This window comes from Euprymna scolopes, chromosome 20 (genome assembly GCF_053919585.1).
Source record: "Euprymna scolopes isolate OS-2025 chromosome 20, ASM5391958v1, whole genome shotgun sequence".
Classification (NCBI taxonomy): Eukaryota; Metazoa; Mollusca; class Cephalopoda; order Sepiida; family Sepiolidae; genus Euprymna; species Euprymna scolopes.
The window spans coordinates 114,560,774-114,586,337 of NC_136501.1; the positions used below are offsets into that span (position 1 = coordinate 114,560,774).

The following is a 25,564-nucleotide window of genomic DNA, read 5'->3' on the forward strand; positions in this document are numbered from 1 at the left end:
AATCATTAATCCTTGTCTGGTAAGAGAAAATAGTAAGCAAGAAAGAAAATAATTAAAAGAACCATCGTGTTTCTCCTTCGACTATCTTTGTAAGCTTGTTTACATGCTCTGCCAATAGAACGGCGGCAGAAAATGACAATGAATGCAAATAGAAGCCACTTTACTCGGGCACTATTTACGTAACTCCGTTTTCTGATTGTAAACCGGTCATGTGTTAAGGAACAAAGTAGCACAGATAATGGATGACGGCTTCTTCCAATTGCCAATTTCGGAAGTAATATCTTCGTGATTGGATAACATGCACATGCTGAAAAGCCGTTGAAGAATCGCCATAGTAATCATCCTCTTCTTCTCATTGGCTTTACGAACAAGAAAAAGAAAAGATTTACACATGTGCATTCAAGCGGAAGGTTATGATTACCTTCTAATCAATATATCTCTTACATGTAAGCTAAAGTATTTGAAGAATTGATTTAGTTCGTTAGGTTTTCGTTTTTTTTTTTTGTTTTTTTTTTGGGGGGGGGAGGGTATTATTTGGGCTATTCGGACTATTGATCTTATTTTCGAAGGTATTCTAACAATGTTTCAACCAATGTAATCTCCGAACTTCTTCAAGTATATCTTATCAAACTTTGGAATCTGTACATTGAACTCGGGAATCTATATGGGAGTTTGAACTGAAATCCACATGAAGTAGATTGTTTTCGTTCCATCAGCCATGGCCGGGTAGAAGTCTTATGTAATTCCTAATTATATTTTTTAGTATTATAATATGCACATACAGGGTGTAACGATAAAATTGTCGGCTTAAAAAAGACAACATGATTACCATTTCCGTTTGATGAAAACCGGTTTAATTTTTTGTTGCAGACGATCTACTAGTTGGCCAGTTGTGTACAAATCCCAAGAGTGATAGGAGGCTTCTATCATGTCTGAAAGTAACACAATGTTCAACGAGTGAGATTGAAGATGTGCCGCTGTACAACTGATGCTCATTACCAATTCAAGTTATGACAACAGACCCATTGCCAGCACACTCAAAATGCAAAGCTGGATGGTTCAACGCTTGAGAGCATGCCTAGGGTTATGAAAGCAAAGTTTTAAGCTATAGTTATGGTTTTTGATGTGACTTCAAGTGAGGGTCGCATCATGCCACCTCACATCTTCGAAGTCGGTTTGAACGTCAACACCAAAGAGCACTTGGATATGCTGAAGAGTGTGATAATCCCTGGTGCAATCAGGTGGCTGCTGGCAGACCCTGGGTGTGGCAGCAGGACTTGGTGCCAGCCTACAAGTCTTGGTTTCAGAAGGAGTGCTACGACTTTGTACCCTTCTTTCATTGCCTCCTCCTCCCCCAACCTGAATCCACTGGACTACTTCGTTTGGTCATACATCGAGAACATCACCAACATGACCTCCCACAGCACCAAAGCCAACCTGATCGCCACTATCTGCCGAGTATTCACAGAGTTCCTGCCAGTGATTGTGGAAAAAGCATACTCCCAGTTCCAGATCGATATCAAGGTGGTGATTGAGGCTGAAGACGGTTACATTGAATAGATGTCAGCTATACGACATAAGTTACCTGAATTGATTTTTTCAATAAAAGTTTTAAAATAAAGTTGCAGTGTTATTTTCTTTAAGCTGACAATTTTATTGTTCTATCCTGTAGTAAAAAGTTGTTCAAAAATCGTCAAGCAATCATCCAGTTCTTGTTGAATTTAGGAATCAGAAAAGATTCAAACAGAAGGTTATGATTCATTGTTTACCAATAAATCTCTTACATTTAACCTCAAGGAGATAATGGATAAGTATTTTGAGAATTGATTTGTTCATTTTACTTATTGCTAATTCTAATTTTTAAATTGTTATTATTGCTTTAATTATTTTTACTTTATTTTTTATCACTCGCAGATAATAAAAATAAAACTTTTAATCTAAAATTATTTTTAACTAGCCCAGTTAGTAATTATATAACCCTCACCCTTTTTTCACCTCTCTGCAAAATGAGGATATCTTCCTGGTTTTTAGTCTTTGTTTTTGTGTTTATTTTTGTTCCTGTCTTTTTTGTCTTGGTGTTTTTGTTTTGATCATTTGGTTTATAATTTTATTATTTTTATTTTTTATTATTTTATTATTATTTTTCATTCTTCTTTTGTAGAAATTTTATTTTCCACCTTTTGTCTTTCCTTCTCTCTCCCTCCCTTCTTTACCCCCCCCCCTTTTCTTGGTGTATCTTGTGCTGCTACTGCTTGTTATATCACGTGTTGAATGCATGCCTTTTGATTGATAAAAGATGTGTGCACCATTTTGTTGAAAGTTTTGAACATGAGAGAGAAGTCGGCTCGCTATCCCGCGTTAAGAGAAAAGACGTTAAAAATCGCAAGTTTAAACAAGAGAAACCAGTGGTGTGATTTCTTTTTCTTCAATCGGGATTCGTCAAGGAATATAAAACAGAATTAGTCAGAAAAGACTGTTTAAAAAATCAGAGTTGTAAACAAAATTACAACGACCTCAACGACCTCTTCACCGAGGAAGAAAGAACTATTTTAAGGCCTAGAATTGGTCTTGTAAAAAAAGAATACTAACTCCAGTGAGGCTTTAGAATTCACGTCAAAAGGGACCAAGAAATCTTTTATAGAAATACATTACACCACAGAAGATTTGGATTATTTTCTTGGGTTACAGAACCAAGAGGATTGAAATTTTCTCGAATGAGAACATTTAAGTTAATGGCGCAAGGGAGGTAATTTACATACACCCTCTTTTAAAACGATTAAATGTTGACATGTTTTTAAGTTCTTTGACACGCAGTAAGCCCTAACTACACCTATATTCTTGCCCCTACTATCCCTTACAATATTGTTAATGGAGTTCTTTGAGAACCGCCAGAGGGACTAATTTGGCAGACACTATATCTTTCTTTCCCTATTTACCTTTCCATTTATTAAAAACAAAAAAAAAAAATTGTTTATCGTAGTATTCTTTCGTTTTTTTTCCCCTTGTGCAATGGGATAACCTTCTTGAACGTCATGATAAAATTCCCGTTACATTTACTAGTTTTAAGTCTTTTCCTATTGACAAATCGGAGGTTCGACATCTGGTCTAAATTTTCAGTTTTTAGCTTGTCATCTAACAATCTGAAAATATCAATATCTTTTGTCTTCCCATTATTATTATTTCTACTACTACTGCTACTACTATAATTATTTTTTCTAACACTATTATTATTATTAACTTACAAGTGTTGGCCATTTTTACAAAAACACTTTCACAGAAAGCTGCCATTTTAAATTTAAGCATTTTTTACAGTTAACTGTGTTTTGATTTAAAAGCACATTTAAAGGCAAAATCAAATTGACTTCGATTGGAGTTGGTTATAACACGAAACTAGCAAAAAACGTTGAGAAATATTCAAGTGGGCAAAGAAGAAAAGTAAAAAAAAGGGTAAAAAAAATTGGAGTTTTTATTCAACTAATTTATCGTATTTAGATATTCAGTTTTTATCTTTATTTTTTATTTGTTCTTCACCACTTTTTTCACTAACATCTTTTCTAATCTTTTTTTTTTTTCTTCTTTGATTTGTGATTCAGAGATTATGGAATCTCCTTTAAGAAAGCAGTTCTATAAAGTACAGCAGCAGCGACAGGCCGAAGTTAACAATTTTGAATCTACGCTGAATTTCTTAACTATTTTCCTCAAAGCGTTTTCTTCCACCTTTTCATTTAACCATTTTTTTTCCACCAACATCTTTTCCTCTAACTGTTTTCTAGTTGTTCCTATTTACTTTCCTCTCCATGAGGGCAGAGTTAGACACAAGGTTGGTTTTTGATGTGAGGAAAATCCAGCTCCTTAGAGAAGGGCACTTGGATAGGAACAAAAATTAAAATTGTCTCGGTCATGAAGGATCATCTATTTGATCCATAACTGCATTTCTTGACACATTTTGCATTTGTCTGTGATTTCCTTTTTCGTTTGCTATGTGTCAGCAGTTTTTTTTTTTTTTCTTTTTTTGATTGCCCTGGAACCACTCAAGGATAAAGATTAAAGAAATTGTTAGTTGGATGGCATGAGTGCCATTATACAAAGATTGGAAACAACTGAAGGAATGGACATAAAATTTCTTCAAAGGAATTGTTTATCTAAGAAGATGGCTCAATAAGTATTTGTTTAGATTAGGCTTGAAGACGACCATGTTGTAGTCAGGCGGGAAGCAGCTTCATAATATTTCATTCTAAAGAGAACGTTATGAGAAAAAAATATCTTTATTCATGGACGTCTTGGTTGATGATACAGACATACTCTTTTGCTAATCAATTACTTGACTCTGAACTAGGTAAGTATTAAACTCTGAACTAGGTAAGTATTAAAATCTGAACTAGGTAAGTATTAAACTCTGAACTAGGTAAGTATTAAAATCTGAACTAGGTAAGTATTAAAATCTGAACCAGGTAAGTATTAAAATTTGTAGCAAGGTTTCAATCTCAAATTACTTAGTGTACACGTTCTATCAAAAATGACAAAAAAATGTGCTTTGCCGGTGTTGGCACAATAATTATAAAAATGTTTAAATCATGTAAGTTAAAATACCAATGAAAATAAAAACGTCTCAAACTGGAAAGTTAAACTTTTTTAAATGCATCAATTGGTATAGAAAGAAACGTCTCATTATGGAAATACAATGAAGGATTACTATAATGGAGCACGAACGTGTGAATGGAAATGTATGCGAAATAATGTCACTGGTAAAGAAAAAGGCTAAAATGGAGAAAGAGCACATTAGAGAAGACGATCACCTTAGAGACATGGGTGACGTCACAGCTGTAACAAGAAATCACATGTGGTAGAAGAATGAGGAATCGTTATTACAACAGGAAAAAGCAAGTTGAAGTTTTTTGCCTATTCTTTATCAACTTTGCGACTGAAGCTACAACGTGTTGAATAACCTTACATTTCTTTCTGAATTAATTTCAGATAGCAAGGGGTGTTCGACTTGCTATTTGCATTCTTCCTTAACTTTTACTTGTGTTATGGGAGAAAAGTACATTTATTTATATACAGTATTCCATCACTATTCATGGGGATTATGTTCTTTACCCCCTGCGAATAGTGAAAAACTGAATATTGGATGCAGTTTTAAAACGTTTTCTTAAACACTTTCTAAAGACACTCTTACTTATTAATACAGTAACAATGTAGTAATATTGCATGCAGTTATGTATTTCACTAATGTAGTAATGATAATATAAACACATTTTACTGCAACAATTTTTTTATCAAAGAGAAACATAAGTACAGGAGGAGAGTAACACTGCATAGCATAGTTGCTCATACCGTATTATTGTAAAGTCATCTTATATGCGCACAACATATATATTAGAATTGACAGAAAGTGGAAGAAATTTAAAGGCAAACTTAGATAAATGCAATACGTACAGTTCAGGTAATAAAGATACAGTACAGTAAAATTCAGTAATAACATGCAATTATATAAAAAAAAATATGCACTGTAAATACAGTGTATGTATTTATATAAAAAAAATTAGTACTATATTGCACCAATAATTGAAAAAACAAAATTAAAAATTAATATTGTTTGTGCATTCAATAATCATGAATGATAAAATGATAAGCCTACCCAGCAAATATGTGGGTTCATAAATGGGAAACCGCAAACAGGGGAGGATATACTGTGTGCCTGTGTGTATATATATATATATATATATATATATAAAAATAATGAAATCAAAAGGATGTAGTGTTTACCTGATATACGCAATGGTAAACTTCAATCTAATATAAATAACAGTATTTATATATAGAAAATTTAATCCCAACCAAATAAAAAAGCTGAATACGCAATAGAGAGTAGAGCTTATTATAAGAGAAAGAAAATTATAACTGTAAGTTGAACTTTATAATCAAAATTTATTGGTTGACTGACTACTCCAAAAAACAATTTACAAAGTCCTTATTCTGCTGAATTTCAAAGAATGTTATCCATGTTATTCTTCTCATCAGAGGACATAAACAAATCAGCAAATTATATTTGTAGCAATGCTAGAATTTGCTAGTTAAGGCATTAAGTGAAATCGCAATTTATTGTAGTTATAAATTGCAATTATAACTACAATAAATTGCGGTTTCACTTAATGCCTTAACTAGCAAATTCTAGCAGTGCTATAAATATATTTTTCTGATTTCTTTATGTCCTATGATGAGACGAATAACAAGAGCATTCTTTGAAACTTTGTGGAATAAGGACTTTGTAAATTGTTTTTTGGAGTATTCAGTCAAACAATAAATTTTGATTGTAAAGTTCAACTTAGTTTTAATTTTCTTTCTCTTATAACATGTATATAAATATATATATATATATATATATATATATATATATATATTAATAGGGTTACCTGGAATAAATATAGGAATTTCTATTAAAAATCTCATCTTTTTATCTATCTCTATTCATATCTCTATCTTTTTGTTTCCTGTTTCCTCAATGCACTCTCTCTTCCTACCTCCTTTTTCTTCTCCATCCAGCCCATGTATCTCTCTAGACACACACACAGGTAACTGTTTTGTATAGATTCTTCAAAGACTGAATCGGCATAAGGGAAGTAATTTTTGATAAAAATATTAAAGTTACTTCCCTTTAGTACAGAACTAAAAAAAAAAAATTACCCCTTTTGACATCAGTTTAGGGTCAAACAATTTTTTATATATATATTTAGATATTATCCATTCAAGGCAACACTGATCAAGAATATACCAACTTTGTGGGTGTTTTTGTAGTTTTAAAATTTTAGTTAAACATGTACACATATGGACAACTGCCCTTTATATAATAAACTAGCAGGATTACCCAGAATTGCTTGGAGCAAAAGTCTACCATAGTTTTATTAAAATTTATATCTATCTTTCTCTCTTTTCCCCCTCCCTATTTTTCCCATCCTTCTCCCAACACCTTTTTCTCTGTCCATCCCCTTTCTCTCTTAATTTACATACACAGACACGTCTCTGCTCCATATAATAGTCAACATTTTCTTTCTAAATCATTACATGAAATGAATAAAACATCGACCCTCACCTCAATGAATGCTTTTGTGCTATGAAACAGTTACTGTCAAAAATTGAAAATGTCAATGTAATTAAAGGAATAAATTGTAAGATGGTCAACACCATGGCATTTGGAATATAGACTTTTATCATTTATTTGTTATATACTAGCAAAAGTACCGGTCGTTGACTGGGTTCAAAAACAGCCTACAGAAAATGGACTGATTTATGAAAGTACTAGCGGGAAGGGGGGGGGTACTCGGCGATGCTCGGGTGTTTAGAGGTAAATCAAAACTCCGGAGGGGGGAGGGGTTAAAATAATAAAAAAAAATGTTTTGGTAGGTGAGTATGAGGATCGAATCCGTACCCTTGAGGCAAAGTTGGAAATTAATGTATGAAAAAAAAACGTGCGACGTTAACCATTGGGCCACCGCAACATACAACGGAGACAGGTTGAATTTATTTATTTAAATATTAAAAACAGGCGTTCGCAATAAAAGTTAATTCTGCTGCTTTGATTTGATCTTATTAAGAATGTCAAATAGAAGTCACGCAGCATTTGGGTTTGTTTACCCAAATTCGACTGTTTTTTCCCCCCCAACAAATGTTGGGGAGGGGGAAAGCAGCTTCCAATTGTCCAGATTGAATAGAAAGTGTCTGATATACAAGATTGATCAAAGCTGATTGCTTCTGGACGTTTTTCCCGGCACAATGCTGAGAATACGTCCATTTGAGTTTAGTTACACTTTATTTATACTAAAAAGCCTAATCAATACGCGAGAAGCCAAAATAGCAATAATTTTGTAAAAATCGACGTAAATAAATATAGACATGACGCTCTTTCCCAAATCCTAGATATTATTATCTAGGACCTATATAAACAGTTGTAAGCGATAGTAACGAACCCGGGAGTATGTGCGAGAAAAGCCTTTTGAAGACATACACGAAATGGGCACACACATTTTGCCTTTTATATATATAGATGATAGGTTATGAAAAGGAAGGGTTGTAAAGAGATAGCTTCGAATTTGGGGGTATCAAAACCAAAGCAAAATATGATGAAAGTAAAAATAAAATAGATAAACCCCATAATTTATTATACCATACCTGTTCACACTGAAACACTTATCACAATAATCTGTGGATCTATATTAAAAAACCTTGTTAAACTTTGTGACATATTTCCATTCTATGGAGGTCAGGCGCGAACGAACACCTTATAACTTTATTATACCATATTTCTTCAAACTGAAACATAATTATCAAAGTATACTTATGCAGATAGATATGAAAAATCTTTATTAAAGTTTGTGCTTATTTCCATTCTATGGAGGCCAGGCGCGAACGCAGACTCCACAATTTTATTATACCATCCCTATTTAAGTTGAAACATACTTATCAAAGTATTCTTATGTACATCTATATCAAAAACACTTGTAAACGTTTTTTTTTTAAATTTTAAAATTTTTTATTTCCATACTTTGTGGACCAGGCGCGAACGCAGACCCCACAATTTTAATGAACCACCGTTTTGCCAGATCAAACATACCCATTCCTGTGTCTCGATACATCTTCTATCATTATATGCAATCAGTTTTTTGAAATAGTCAACCATATAGGAGCCTATTCGTGACCAGACACACATAAACACAGACATTCAGCTTTATATTATAGAAGATATATATAGATATTCAATAAATGAATTACCCCCAATTTTAGACAATTACAAGCAACAGCTTATGAAGTTTATCCATACAAATGAATTAATTGCCAGTCTAGGCAGCCTGGTGAAAATTGTGAACCGGCTACCCATTGTTGCTATTTTTTTTATCAAACTGGATCGTAAAAATGAAAGGTAAATCTTCAGATTTCTTTTATATAAAAAAGTGAGAAAAGAAAGAAAAATCTTACAGTGTTCAAGATGAATCCCTCTAAAGTAATCCAAGTTAGACATAAGGCAGGTTAACCTGAGAAAGAAAAAGAAAACCATTAAAAACAAATAAATGAATAAATAGATAATGAGAGAATTGAGGAAGAGGGGTAATGGAAAATTAAAAAAGAAAGAAAGGAGAAAACTAAAAGATATATTTTTAAGTTGAAAATAAAAGAAATAACATTTAAATGCAACATTTTCAAAAGTAAAAATGTGTGCTTTTTATTTTAAGAAAGAAATATTTTTATTATTATTAATTGTTATTAATTATTATTATTAAATAATAACATTAAAAGAAATGAATAAAGATAACACAAATTTAAAGAGAAAAGTACGTTCAGTCGTTTTAGTTTCTGCCATTCCTATTTCTTTTTGTGAACAGACAATATTTATTTAGACAAACGTTGAAAGAAACGACAGCTCATTAATTAACTCTAGTGATCTAACATTTTTGTTAATTTTTTTAAATAAATAATAAAGTAAAATTATTTATAAATTTATGAAAGTTTCATCTTTATTTCAGGATTTCCTTGGGATGATAGTTTTGAAGAAATAAGATATAAGTATAATATTTGAAAATATATGGTGTACTTATGATGTGAAAACTATGTTTGTTCTTTTCTTTTAAATGAACCATAGCCATTAGAATTCAAAATGTGCAATGCGCTTATGACATGGAATAAGTTTTTTATTCTTCAAACGGCATAATAAAAGATTTTGATGTGAAAAGAATGTTTTTGTTTGTTTTTTTAGAAAAAGTCATCAGAATTCAAAAATGTTTATGAAATGGAATGAGTGTTTGTTTTTTTTTTTATTTTTAATGATATTATTGATATTATTTGCAACGTTTTGTTGGGAATGTAGTGTAAAATAGCTAACCTAGATGTAAATTGAAGTTCTGTTCTGTTAGTTTAAGTTTGCTTGCTGATTAAACGAGATAAATTGTAGAGCCGTTATGTTTAATTGTTTGAGTTTATAATGAGCGCTGATGCAAGAAGTTTTCACCGAGAATTATTTCAAATGAATCTAATGTGTCTAACTTGTTTAAAGTTAAAAGAATGATTATGTTGTATTATATGAGAGAATAGTGCATTTAGGGAGTTATGTTTTATATCTCTTTCATGTTCACTAACTCTTTTCTTTCCTCCTCAGTTAAGTTTTACCAATGCACATTTCATGATAATTATTGCATGAAGCAGTATATACGAGTACCTGTATTAGATGTGAAGGTTTCACAAAAAAACAAAAATGTTTTGTTGTGTTTTATGTTTGCTCTATAGTTTGTGATGTAGGTTGTACTGTTGAAATTCCTAGTTTATTTAGAGTATTGCAAATGTTTATATTATTGGCATAAGTAGATAAAATAAATATGTCTGTAACTCTCGCTTCTTTCATCATTTAGTCCTCACATTCCATGAGCGATGTTTCTGACAAAGGGAGAAGAATTGCTGTTTTCTGGGTTGGAATCTATCCATCTAATACTTCTTGTTAGTTAATTTTTTTTTTTGTTTTAACTTCTTACATCAAGTAGCTTCACAACTTGTCTGGACCGATTTCCATGAAAAAAACAAAAACAAAGTGTTTCAGAGAAGAGAGGTATGAGTTTTGATTATTTCTGGAAAATATTACACCAGATACTTTTTCTATAAGCAGATATTTTGGTTTTTTCTTTATCATTTTTCCATCATGTTGGAATATTATTTCCATAATTTTCATCATAATAAAGTAAGTATACACAATTTATCTTGTGCCGATTTATTTATGTCAACACTTTCAACTTACACTTGACCAACTTATTTCTGTTTGTACTACCACAAAATAACTAATCAGGGATTCGTCCTTGACAATCAGTTTGATAATGACTTTAATATTGTCAACCTGAGGTATGATACTGTTCAGTATCAGGACCTCTATCCTCCCAGGCTTTACCTTTTCTTTGAAAAGGTGTTAGTTGATCGCTAATTGCTAGAGGCACCCATAACAGGGAATGCCAATAAGGCTGTTTAGAAATGTTTTGTAGGCCAGAGTGCAACAATCCTAGAGCACTGGCTTTTCAGCATGACACCTAGCCTTGTGTCTGACCTCAAGATAGGTAAATAAAATAAGTCAGCATCAGTCTTATTAAAGCAGCAATACTTACTCATTTTCAAATTGAAGAATTTCTTGAAAGCTGGGATGCCTGATCAGCATCGTTTGTTGAGAAATCAAAATGAAGACTACACTTTCACCCTTTTTTCCCTTTCTGTTCTGTCAATTGCTTTTAGGGTGTGATAAGTAATAGAATTAAGAGGTAATTTTTCCCATGGTATTATTATGCCATGAGCAATTAATCTTCCAGTGTTGCTGGTGGCAGTCAGAGTAGATATTAAGTGAGTAAAAATGGTAGCCACCTTCTTTTTGTAAAATTTATTTCTGGACATGAATATATTAGAAAACCATTTCATTCAAGGTATGAAAATTGTTAAACAAAATGGTTTTACTATAGCCTTTAAAAATAAAGGTACAAGATTCAATTTGAAATTTATTTATCTTCAAAGTGCACTTTTATAAATTTTACAAAGTAAGGTATAAAAATTTAATACCTTACTTTGTAAAATTTATAAAAGTGCACTTTTTTGTATAAAAATTTAATACTTTACTTTGTAAAATTTATAAAAGTGCACTTTGAAGATAAATAAATTTCAAATTGAATCTTGTACCTTTATTTTTAAAGCCTATAGTAAAAACATTTTGTTTAACAATTTTCATGCCTTGGATGAAATGCTTTTCTAACTTGCATCATATCTTTTTAAGATTATATTTTATTTAATTTATTAATTTGGATTTAAAAAAAATGAATGTGGTTTTGCATGTATTTATAAAAACTGTCCTACTCTCTATTTCAGTTTGTATTTCTCCTCACACTACAACTCAATTTTGCAACCCCTTCTTTGTATTATTACAGGTCTGAATATTCTGTTTCAGTTTGTATTTCTCCTCACACCACAACTCTTTTTTGCAACTCTCTCTTTGTCATACATGTCTGAATAATGAGAAAATCTGAATTTTTTTAACAAACACTTTAAAATAACTTTTTTAGATTAAATTTTTTAAAACTTCTTTCAGAATAGGAAATCTTTACAATTTAATAAGGAACATATTTCATATAGGTTTCATTAAAAATATTCAGTAGATAACAAGAAAAATAGAGATGAAAATTTCAAAAGGATTGTATAAATGGTTACACTCAATAGTAGTCCTCACCAGCGAAGGTCTTTGCTATTGTTATTCTATTACTATTATTTAAAACATTTTGTGTCCTGCTATTTCATGCGAGGACTAATTTTATTTCACTGTTTCCAAGCCTTCTCATTCTTCTTTTAACATTTAAACCACAACAGATATGATAAGTAATAGAATTAAGATGTCATTTTTTCTTGGTATTATTTATTTATTTGTGCTTTAAACCTAAGGTCCACTTTCTACTCTTCATTATACTATGAACGATTAGATTTCCCGGTGCTAATGGTAACAGTCTAAGTAGATATTAAGTGAGTAAAAATAGCAGCTACCTTTTTTTGGAAGGTTTTTTTTCTGAACATAAATATTGCCATCTCTAATTAGAATCTTCAGGTTAAAGATTAAGAGTATATTGAAATTATCATGCCGAATATTTGGCTCAAAAGATATTCATCTAAGCTCATATTGTTGAAAGAAATTGACATTCGTATGAGTTGCGTTTTTTTTTAAATTTTATTTCTCAACTTTTGATCAAGTATTTTTTTTAATTCTTGAAATAAAAAGTAAAATAAACATCCAAAATTCATAATTATGTTGATTTATTTATGTGCAAGCTTTCAACTTATGAAAATCATCATCAGGATAGAATATATTTTTAGCAGACTTATTCAATTTAAAAACCTAATTTGTTTTTAAATGTGAACGTCAATTATCATAAAAATTTTTTTAAAATGCTGTATAGTTAATTAAAGAAACATCTGTTTATTTTTATTTATTAACCACCGTAGGGCTGCTTCCCAGCTGACTATAACATAATCATTTTCAAGTCTCATGTAAATAAGTTTTTGTTGAGCCATCCTCTTAAATTATCAAATCCCATTAAATTTTTACCATTACCGATCCTCATTATGGTGTCTCACCAGCAACATGATACTCATTAATTCTTATCCTTGAGTGACTTTTAGGCGTTGACAAACGTTGACCTCCCCCCCCACCTCCCCTAGTAAAAAAATCTGTTGCATCTACTCAGTGTCAACTGGAAATCTTGTTACTTTCACTTTTCTGTGTTTTTAAATAACTAAATTATTTAAAAGCAAAAAATAAACAAATTTGAAAGTTAAATTTGATTGTAATTTGTTATCATTTGGACATTAAATTATTAATTTTTGTTTTACTCACCTTCACCCCTAACAAGGCATATCGACACTTGGACGTAAGAGCCTACTATTTGGGACCATACCTAGGAAAAATTAGCAAGATGTTGGTTTATGTTACATTTAAACTTCTTCATATCAGTATAGCCATGGAAGCAGGAAGGGAATTCCAAAGTTTAGCTGTTCGAGGGAAGAAACGATTAGAGTAGACAGCTTTCTGGCATTTAGGGACCTCAACAGTGAGGAGGAATAGTTTTGTTGTTAAGCGGGTTTGTCAGGAATATGTATGCCGAGTGGCCACAAGTGCAATGAATTCATCAGAGTTCCACTAAAATAATTGTAAATAGTCCCATAGATGCTACATTGTGGCGATGGGACAGGGGTTAGAGCTTAGTTGATAAAGTGGGACCTATTAGATTAAAGACTCCTTTTTGGACCCTATCCAAGAGGGAAAGGCTAGTAGTAGATGCACCAACCCAGATGTGGCAACAATACTCCATGCATGGGTGAATTGTGGCCTTGTAGAGGTACAGGATACTCTCAGGTGCGAGTAGTCTCCTAGCTCGATAGAGGGAACCCACCTTCTTTGCAGCAGCCTTCGCAATGTCCTCAATGTATTTGTTCCAATTCATATTGCCCATGGATGTTAAACCGAGGAGTTTGAAGGAAGAATTCTCAGGTAGGGTGTTATTCATCATGGATATCGGTGGTTGAAGAGGCGTCTTGTAATTGTCAAAGGAGAGTAGTTTAGTCTTATCAGCATTAAATGTTATCATCCATATACGGCCCCATTTCACTACTGTCTGAAGGTCACTTACTTAGGATTCTGCCATTGTCTTAAATTTGTGTACATCTATTCTTCCCTCGTGCATGTTATAGAGCTTTGTATCATCAGCAAATATACACATCTCGGACACAATATTATCAGGGAGGGAGTTAATAAATATCAGGAATAATAGTAGACCAAGAATCATTATTATAAAACTATAATTTTGTTAATGTTGCTTGATCTACAAATAAAATATTTATAAAAATTAGATGAAAATAAGCTTCTAAAATTTTCAATCCTTTAAAACTGGAAGATTTGTTAAGTTGAAGCTAGTTTTAATGATATTATATTCAATAGTTTAAATGCTTTTAAATTTTGAAATGTCTCCAAATAATTCATCCTTTTTTTTTTAACAGCTATTAACAAAAAATTAAGATAACTTGCTTACAAAAAAAAAGTACATTTTAGTGGATTTAATTTTATAATTGATTTTTTTATGTAGAACTTAAAATTTCATTTTATTTTAAACCATTGATTAATAGTAAATAAAAAAAACTAATGTGTAAATGACAGAGATGAAACACAGACATACATACAAGTGCTATCATCATTTTAGTACATCATAAAGGTAATATTTATTTATTATTTTACACAGTTCAGATCAACAGGTTACCTTAGGTTTTAAGCCAAGAGAAAGCAGACCCCCGACCCCCAAAAAAGGATAAAATATGGTTTTATATGTGATACTATGGACGTCCTCTCCGGAAGGTGTTAGGAAGCGACTCAAAAAAGAACCTGTTGTTGAAAGTAAATGACCCAGGACAATAGCAGGAAATGATTCATTAAGGGAAAAGAAAGGTGATCAGAATTAGGATGAGTAATCAATCAGCTGGGAAATGGCCAAAAGGAAAAGTCATTTCCATTTATCAGTCACTCTGACACAAAGATTTTTTTAAATTTCTGGTTCAGAGTCAATAAATTTAAGAATTAGCTTAATTTACAACGTTTCTAGTTTGGGACAGTGGATGATAGGTCAAAAGGGCTTTAGTGGACCCAATATGAGTTGACTTCAACCAACTGACAGTGATGGCTTTGACAAATAACTAAGACGTGGACGTTAACGTCCGTAGGGTTCTTTTCTATAATGGTATTCACCCCCCCCCCCGTCCCCACACATACAGTACAATGGATATCTGTAGAATGTGTGTAAGCTTGCATTGTTCTATTTTCATACATGTAAGCTAGTGCATGCACCCTCGGTAGTCACCAATATGAGAGACAATGATACAGCTAGAAGAAAAATTGATCATGAAGAAGAAGACCATGGCACACAAGTGAGGTGGGTGGCTGTTGTTGAGGAGGGGGGGGCTTCACACATAATTAATACTTTAGAAAACCCGCATATTATTTTGTCTGAGTTCACTCTCTTGGCTTGAAACCTAACTCGTTCCCAAAGGAATTTGTTATATAAAAGAGTTTTCTGTGTATATGTATGTGTGTGTATGTCCAGAGAGGAACGAGCTGGGTGAAGGAGAAAGAATGAATTTGGGGGAGGGAAGAGGAAAATGAAGGAGGGCAAAAGAGAGAAATATAGACGGATAGAGAGAGGTAATGAAATAGAAGTTTTACTACTAGAAATATGTTACATTTTTGTCTCTGGCAATGACAGGTAGCCTTGCTAGTAGTTAATAAAAACTTATGTGTAAATCTCTCTCGCGTGCACACAAGTGCTACCGTAATTTTATTTGTATCATAAAATCTTTAAAAAAAATATACTTGTGAATCCGATCGTATTGCCTATTTTATACAAAAATGTCTCTTCCTGTGGAGTATATCAATCGTTTAAAAGGATTGAAAAATCTTGGAGTCATTTTCTTTCTTTAAACTAAGGCGAATCAACGTATTCATCTGATTTTGAAATAACCAAATGATGAATAATCTTTCAATTTCAATTATTAAAACCGCATTTGTTGCTAAGTAACGATAGTTCAGCTATTGAGTAAAACTTTTCAGATGTTTAATTAGTTTCATAGTTGATCCTTTGAAATTGACCAATTGTAATCTCTGCATTTCTTACACTCATTGACACTGAGGACATCAAATTAATGCAAATGCTATGAGAAATAAAGAAATTCATCACAGCACTTTATGCTGAGCTTCAACCCCTTTTATAAGATGGAGATTTTGTCAATCTGTAAGATAGAAGGGTGTAACTTACAACTAAATTTTACCTACTACTTTATCCATTGTGGACCAGTGGTGTAACGGATAATGTGTGGGCGATACTAAGAATACAATTGCAAATTACTTAAGATTTCTATCAAATCACGGCTGACAGAATGTGAGTACGATACCTCGTGAATAAATGATAAAGTGTTTTGTTTAAAATTCTGTGCAGATTCCCAAGTTTGACAGAACGATTCCACGAGTCTGGCAGAAGGATTCCAGAGTTTGACAAAATACACCTGAAGAAAGTCAGAAATTACTTCAGCTTAAACATTGTGTGAGGATAACAGTAATCAGAATAATCCGAATAATCCAAATTCTTTATTTTATTCACACACCTGCACGCCTTTTACATAATGACTGTCTTGTCAATGAAATGTTGCATGACTGTGCCTATTTTACAAGAATTTTAATGGAAAGTAATCTGACGAACTCCAAGCCCTTGTACTCCATTGACATAAATAGTCCTAATTCGACAAGCAGCAAAATCTCACCCCTACACTGCAGAGATCCCTAGACACCAAAAAGCTTGCTACTTAAATAGTTTCTTCTCTCCAACTGCTAGACTTTGGAATTCCCTTCCGGTTCCCTGCTTCTCTGATATTGTACTTGCATACAGAAGTTCAAGTGTCATGTGAACAGACATCTTGCTGCTCAACTTCCTACATAGTATCCTGCAAATTTTGTCCCAAATAGTAGCCCCTTACATCCAAGTGGCACTGTGCCTTGTTGGGGGTGAAAAAGCAGTAAAAAAGAAAATTATTGGTGAGATTATTGAGAGATCATTTACAAAGAGGAATTTGGGGATTCTTTTGCTGATAATTTTTTTAATGCTGTTAATTGTGAAGATGAATACAATAACACACGCGATATACGTAGGACTCAAATTGTATACGCTGGTCATTCATGCTTTGGTTTTCAAAGAGAAAAGTGGAAGTGGATTTCTGGGTCACATTTCTACTATTATATAAAGGGATTTTGTTTGTATGTAGGTGTTTGTTTTCTATGGACTTGAAAATGGCTGGATCGATTTTTATGAAATTTTACAAAGGTATTTTATGTGCCTGGCAGCGTTCTTAGATAGTTTTTTTGTATTGGAATGTGTTCAATAAATATTGATAATCAAAATAATCTGATGAAAGAAGGAATAGGCAATTTTAACCAACGTTAATATCTTACAGTCTAACATCACAAGTGCATTTGAGAAGTTTTATTCTCACAAAAGCTGAAAGGCCCAACATATAAAATCAACAGTAGGTTTCTTGATATGAAAGGGTGTGTTCCAAATTAATATTTCTGTTTAAAAACAATTTCACAACGATACTTGACTTTTTCAATTTAAACTTAAACTCAAGCGATTATCACCACACAAGCAGAAAGGCCAGGCATATAAAACAACAGTAAGTAATTTTAATTCAAGCCATCAAACATAAAAAATAATTTTATAAAATCAACAGTAGGCTCTCTACAGTGCAATGTACATTACAATATATTGTGGACTAACTCACTGCAGGGACACATATGAAGCTTCCTCCTGATGCCGTGGCAGGCCCACAACTAGAGCAGGCAATCAAATGATTCGATTGAAAAATAGGCGATTTCACTGATTTTGATGACAATAAAAATATGGGAGTGTGAAACATTCACTGATTATCATTTAATCCGGTGCAACATCGGGCCTCCCTGCTCGTTTTTTACATTTGTGACCATGTTGCTGAATTAACCATTGGGTGATCACTCTCTTGCATTAGTCGACCTGGGATTTCATACATTAAAAACAAAAAACATCGACCCCAACTATTTTGAAAGGATTAAATGGAAAAATGTTATCCGTAAACTAATTTTTCAATTCCTGTGCTGATAATTTCCATAACGCTATTCATTTTGAGGATGAACAGTGTTAACAAATTAATTAATGTTTGATGTGATAGGAAATCTTTTGATGTATATGACCATATTTCTTTGAATTGCTGCTTTGCCAAGGTCTTTTAGGATTCCATATTTCATGAGCAATTGTGGTATTTGTCTTAGTTCTCTAAATTCTTTTTGTCTTGTCTTTTGTAGTGCTTGTGTGTGTGTGTGTGTGTGTGTGTGTGTGTGTGTGTGTGTGTGTGTGTGTGTGTGTGTGTGTGTGTGTGTTGCTTATGGTTTGTTGCACCAATATTACATCTATATGTAGTTTGTAGATTGCTCATGAAGACATCTTGCCACATAAGGATTAGCATAATTACATTGACACACCAGTTCTCATTAGATCACCAAAGTTAAGCAATGTTGAGCCTGGTTAGTACCAGATAGGTAACCATTTGGTAATACTGCATGTAAGGGAACCTCAACACTTCCCTACAAAAACTGCAAAAACCTAATGTCATCATCTCCACTGATGAGGAGATACACATGACTGGGGACCGCTTATGAATTTAAAATTCCCATAACACTTCTTCCTTCAGAAGAAGTTGGTTCAATCCGCATAGAGTGAATGCCATGCATGTGTCAAAGATCAAAATTATTCATAAACTAAACTATTCTAATCGCCGACCACAGACAGCAGCCATTATCGATCAGGAACTTGGCTGGGGGTACATGTTAAAAATAAACAACTCCAAATGCCAAATCACGCGTGCAATATCTTGCCAGAGCAGCAGCCATCAGATCAAAATGATGTGTGGCTGCAATCAATTAAAAAAAAAAAAAAAAAAATGATAACGTGCATGAAAACAATATTCTTTCCATTTAACTCTTCAGGAGGGTTAGACACAAGGTTAGGTGTTAAGTTGAAAAACCAGTGCACCAGGATGGACACACTCCAATGACTTCCAAAAATTGCTTAAGAAACCTTGTCAATATTTCCAGGTAGTGATGCCTCGGGCAATTAGTGATATACTAATCCTACTCAAAAAGAATGTAAAGCCTAGGAGGGTTGAACTCCTGCAACTGAATACGACTATACTTCCGTTCAACCACAACAAAGTAGGACTGGCTACCAAGGACGAATCCCACTGAGCCAGTTTTTTTGGATGTCAGGAGCCGCATGCCACACTTAACCTATATCTAGTCAGCCTGTCTTTCTTGAATTAAATTTTTTTTATGATTTTTTCATATAGCTGTAAGTGTCCAAACTACGATAATCTCTTTTTTCAAATAATGTTGATGGATCTATTAATATTAAGCTTCTTCTTGATATTGGAATTTCTTAGTTTATCTTGCAAAGTTACTTCAAGAATAGTTTTTAAACAAACACGTTGTGCTTCCTCTAATGCTTTGTCAGTATAGCCCAAGTTTCGTATGTATACAGAAATAGAAACTGCATCCTCATATACAGTTTAAAATCCATTTTATGTGTTGGCATGTGTTGAATGTTAAGTAGAAATTAACCTTGCAAACTAACCTATCTCTGGCCAGGTTTTATTTATCCTTCTGTCTCTGAAATCTATCTCTATCACATATTTCTATATTTTCCTTGGCCTTCCACTGTGGACAGAACCTGCTACTTTAACTGTTCTACTTCTACCAAACCAAGAAACCACTCTATCTGTGCCTAAACCTAAACGTAGATTCTATGAACAAAGCTTCTTTCTTAGAACTGCACGTCTGTGGAATTGTCTTCCTTTTCCTGCTTTCCGGCTGACTACAATATGGTTGTCTTCAAGTCTAACGTAAACAAGTTCTTGATGAGCCATTCCATATAAGTTAACAAATTTACCAAATTTATTACTATATTGTCCAATTTCTATTGTACACTCTTTAACCCTTATCCTCGAGTGGCCTCTTGGCCTTGATAATGCGTTGATGCCCATGTAAAAAAAAAAGGAAAAAGTCATATAATCCGACCAATTATCTCTAAAACTTAAACTTGGCAACAATTAAAAAATAGTTTTATACTTAATTTGACAAAATTTCCACTACTTATGTTTACTACGCTATTATCACATTGGCTAATGTATACTCATTAACCCTTATCCTCGAGTGGCCTCTGGGCCTTGATAAGTGGTGACTCCTGTGTAATAAAAAAAAACAAACTTTCATTCTATTGAATGTGAGCCTACCAACTATTAGGTTGGTGCAAAAACAATATCGTTTTCTCACATGTTACTTTTATATGATTTCTGAATTAATTCATTGAGATATATATATATATATATATATATATATATATATATATATAGCCATGTTATATATCATTTTGAAGGGCATTTTTCACTCTATCGAATCGTGTTATTCTTTACTGTTCTCAATTTCATCATCCATTTTTTTTTTGCAGGCTTTTTGACAGCATGGACAAAATTAAAATCCGCACGATTTTCTTGTTCCAGTTCAAACTAGGCTGAAAAGCTGCTGAGACAGCTTGTGATATCAATGATGTGTTTGGCTCAGAAACCATTAACGAACGTATGGCAAAACGGTGGTTCAAGAAATTTTGCAATGGTGACAAGAGCTTCAAAGATGAAGACAGTTGCAGCCAGCCGACTGCGGTGGATAACGAGCATTTGATTGCCTTAACTGAAGCCGATCCTCGCAAAACCCCACGAGAAGTTGCTGTTGAACTTGAGGTTGACCACTCAGCAGTCATTTAAAGCAAATAGGGAAGTCAAAAAAGTTGGATAAATGGATGCCGCATGAATTGAACAATAATAAAAAAAATCGCCATTTTAAGGTGTCTTCTAAGTTCTTTCTGCGCAACAAAAACGACCCATTTCTCGAGTGGATTGTGATAAGAAATGGATCCTCTTTGTGCATTACGGATGAAACCTTCCACACAGCTTCTGTTACAATACCTCCAAGTAAGATCAGTGTGTCCAATCACTGCCTTATGAGTATGTTGCGGGTGCCGATGGTTCGTGTTAATGTCGCAAACTCAAAAGGTATAATAATAAAATCAGGTGTTGAATAATAAGATGTAGAAAAGTGAAAGTTCCTGGTTAGAAATAACCAGTCTTTTTACGACGAATTAAACAATATAAAAAGGTCCACCGCTTACTTAGCGGAGAGATAGAAAAGGGTAAAAATAAAAGGTCCATTAGGGTTGCAAGTCCGTATCCACGTGGAGGAATTAATTGTCGGGCACGTGCGTGTTTAACGTCCAAACGCGGACGGGTCGATGTTGATGTTTACGACATGGTGCTCAAAGGCCGACTGCTCGTTTGGGCGAAAAATGCCCTTTTTATACTTGTCCGACCGGCTCCAGGGGAGGGGCCTTCAGAAAAGAACATTTTTTTTAAATTTGTTTTTCTTGTAATCCAATTGGATGAAAAGAATAACATTCTTATGACACAAGATGCTTTAAGTTCCGTTTAAAACCCACCGAATTTGCGTGGGCAGGCAAAGGGAAATGTACGCGCAGCTGAAACGATGTTCACACATCCACACGCGCACAACTGTTTTACTGTTAAGGCAGCGTGCCATTATTTTGTTTTGAGTAGATTCGACGCACGCGCGTCAGAGCTACGATAAGTATCTCATTCATGACATTAGCATTGCTTATCCACTACATTGATATGTGGTGTTTTCTTTTATTGGCTGAAATCAGCATGTCTCTTCAATAATGGCTCCAAGTGTTGCTTTCATAGCCAACAAACTCGTTACAATACAATATTGTACAAAATAAACAGTGTTTTAAGGTCAATCCATTTGACAAGTGTTGCATAGCTTCAATAAAAATGCTGATACCTATTTATTATTCATCTTTTGATGTATATTAGGGATAACGATTGTAATCTGTTCTAGTATGTCATTTGTATGTACAAATAAGCAAAATGCATTTCATTTGTATCATTTTTATTTTTAGGAAGTCTGTTTCCATCATCTTTATAGATGATAAGTAAAAGATGAAAGAATCTGTCTTATCCTATAGAAGTTATCATGAATAGGTTTGATGGAAGCAGGTTTCATTTCTGTACTATGGACACACCCTCACCTCCACCACTTGAGAGCTTTCGGAAGTTATTCATAAACAAAAAGGAAAAGGTTGTTGAAGTAAAAAAAAAAAAAAAATCATGACAATGGTTAATGTTGTGGTGTTAATGTTTGTATAATTGACCAGGAAGACACAGTAACAATTAAATATGTATTAACAAAAATATATCAAAGGGGTAATTGAGCAATATCTTTGCTCACTGCTGGACTAGTGGTGATGTCTATACTCTCCACGTGTCTGTCTGACTCCATTGGTAAAACGGTTCTTGTTACCTGGAAGAGACGTCATGGACTGAAGTAAAGTTATAGAATAGTTCATTATTCCAAGTAGAAGGGGTGTGTCCCCAACACTTTCCTCTCAAGCTTTTTGTTCATAAAAGTTGTTAATACTTCTTACATTTAGGATCGATCATTAGTGGATCGGTGACCTTTCTTTTCCGAACTAACCGTCTTAGTTCAGGTGCTGCTTGAGGAGGTTTGAGATTAAATGTATTGAAAATAGTGTTGATTGTTTCTTCCTTCAATGGTAGTGTATCGCTGGTATCATCTGCATGACATCTTAATTGGTTTTGGTGACATTTATGGGTATGTTTCAGTCCTTGATGTCCTCAAATGCAACTTAACAGTCAGGCATCCAATCCCAAGCTTTTTCCTTAAGTAATTCGTTCAGTGGAGCATGCAAGTCATGCATGTTTTTTATGGAGACTTGGTAGTAGTTAGCCAGTCTCAGAAAGCTTTGGAGTGCTTGCACATTATTGGGAGCAGGCATGTTCTTTATGGCTTCTGCCCTCTCAGGGTCAGGGTGTCTATCACTTATGTGACCATGGTATTTTATCTTGTTCATGAGGAAGTCACACTTAGCTTCTTTCACTTTAAAACTGAAGCTTTGAATTCTTTTCAAAACCTCATGTGATGCTCATCTATGGATTTACTAGCAATGACAAGGTTGTCCAAGTAGGTACAAGTGAAGTCGAGGCCGCCCAGCATGGTGTCGTTTGAAAAATCGCAGGTGCTACCTTGACTCCGAAAGCTAACCTCTCAAACTTTTAGAGTCCCCTTAGTGTAGAACATTCCTAAGCACGTGTCGCTTAAATCCACTTTAGAAAAATTTTTACCACCATTTAGTTTGTTGAATACCTCTTCTGATGTGGGTAGGGGATAATGGTAAGAGCTGCAGGATGAGAAATCCGTACATACACGAATCTGATTGATTTTTTTGGTCGCATATATGGTAGAGGCTGCCCAATCACTGGTGCTCACTTTCGATAGTATTTTGGCCTTTTGTAACTGATTCAGTTCTTTATCGACTTTCTCAGTTGCCACAAACAGAATGTTTCGTTTCTTCTTAAAAACAAGTAGTGTTTTCCTTCAGTTTGAATCTGGCTGGAGCCTTGGCACATCTTCCAAGCCCCGACTGGAAAGTTTCCCTTTAAGAAAACTGGAAAGTTTACCTTTAACTTGTCCTTCAGTCGTTGTGCCCCTGTAGACGAGTCTTTTACCTTATGGAATTTGTTCATAGGTTGGTCCCAAAATTCAAATTGCTCCATCCAATTTGTTCCAAAGAGGTTTTCGGATGTGTTATGCACATAAACTTCCACTTTCTGGTAGTGCCATTTAACGTCAAGGATTGTCAGTTCTCTCTCAAATTTTACTTTATCGTCTGTCACTGCTCAAGCTGACTTATTTGTCTTGCGCATGATTGGTTTCTTCAACCATTTTCATGCCTGTAGGTGTTGAATTGTGTAGTGAACTTTCGGTCAGCGTTCAAGTTGTGGATAACTTGACAAAGACTAAAGTTACTTCTCATGAAAGAGGAGAACTATTTATGGCACAATGGGAGATTCCATTGTGCACACATGGGCCAGTCTATTCCTTGGATTGTGATTGGCTGAATCACCTGATTGGATATGCTTGTACATAAATACAAGCCCTCAGTCCAGCTCAATCTGATGTCTGTCTTGTGCATGAGCTGAACCCTTGGTAAGTGTTGCTGCTATTATTGTTGTTGTTGTTGTGTGTTATTGACTAACACAGTTCTTTTGATTATGAGCCAGAGTCCAACTATAACTCCACTATTTTATTGAGAATGTTGACAAGTGACGTATTTCCACCAGTTCTTCTCCATTTTCCTGTCGGATCTTGTTTGTTGAACCCTGTGGTCTTTGTTCCTTTTGCAATGTGTTGCTTTGTGGTCTTTCCTGCCACACTCATAGCATGTTTTGTTTTTGTAAAAACATCTAATAGACCAATGTTATCTGCCGCAACAGTTGCATGGTCTTGTGAGTGAATCTGGTTTGAAGATTGAATGACCACTCTTTAATGATAATTCACCAAGGAACACAAGTGTAGTACGATGAATACCCAGAAATAGGATGAATAGTCAGCTAAGAGTGGCTGATAGAGTGAACATGGCAGTCAGTTTCTATTAATCAGTTGTTTTTCAGTGATTGAGAGCAAAAATTAGACATTGGATTCTGAGCAAATATATTTATAAGTTTTGAGTTAGTTTGGGACAGTTTTGAATTTACAGAAGTTGACAACAGTTCGTGACTGAGCAAATCGGGCAGAGTTTTAGTAGATGAGGAGATGAACTGATGAATCGACTGACAAAGATGCCTCAGCAGCAATGAACAGACGTTTGGGGGTCTTTTGTCACACACACTTGGAGCACAACCGATTTATACATGATGCATCAGTTATGTTTTTTCTTGCAAATTTGTGTTTTATCTTTTTAATTGTAAACCAGTGATCGCACCTTCAACAGCCGCCAAAGTGAGACAGCCATAAGAAAAGATAAAGACACACAAGCGTTCGGGTTAGCAATTGTAAAGTGGGGCAGCATAGTTTTACACATTTCATGTTTGTAAATAATCCAATCAGAAATACAAAAAGCAAAATGAGTGAAGGATGGTGTTCCAAACACAAGAAACTAGACATAAAAAAAATGGGATTTTAGGATATTTTGTTTTTGTGTTTTACTTTAATACACCCTACACAGGGTATATTGTCACTAAGACCTAAGGTGCTACTGTAACCTTGGAGTCTATATCAGTTCATCTCATCTACTAAAACTCTATATCTATAGTAGAGAGTTCTGCTACAAGATGTTTGTTCACATTACGTTTAAACTTCTGCATGTTAGTACAATAAAGGAAATGGAGAGAATTCTAAAAGTGAGCAGTCTGGGGAAAGAAACTAAGAGGGTCAATGTTTTCTGAGTAAAAATATTGGTAAATGTGTACACATACAATCTCCCCAAAATGAGATTCTACTTTTTTGTTTTAGGCAATT

The 25,564-nt window shown here is 33.9% G+C and overlaps 1 protein-coding gene across 6 annotated transcripts in view; it reads right to left on the reverse strand.

Moving 5' to 3' along the window:
* The window catches only part of LOC145241576 (ankyrin repeat and IBR domain-containing protein 1-like), a 575,864-nt gene that overhangs the window by 482,585 nt on the left and 67,715 nt on the right, over nucleotides 1-25,564 (reverse strand). For all 6 annotated transcript variants that reach the window (XM_080104665.1, XM_080104657.1, XM_080104666.1 and 3 more), the window contains exon 2: nucleotides 8,971-9,026. The gene's annotated coding sequence lies outside the window, so the exon portion shown is untranslated. The remainder of the gene's footprint in view (nucleotides 1-8,970; nucleotides 9,027-25,564) is intronic.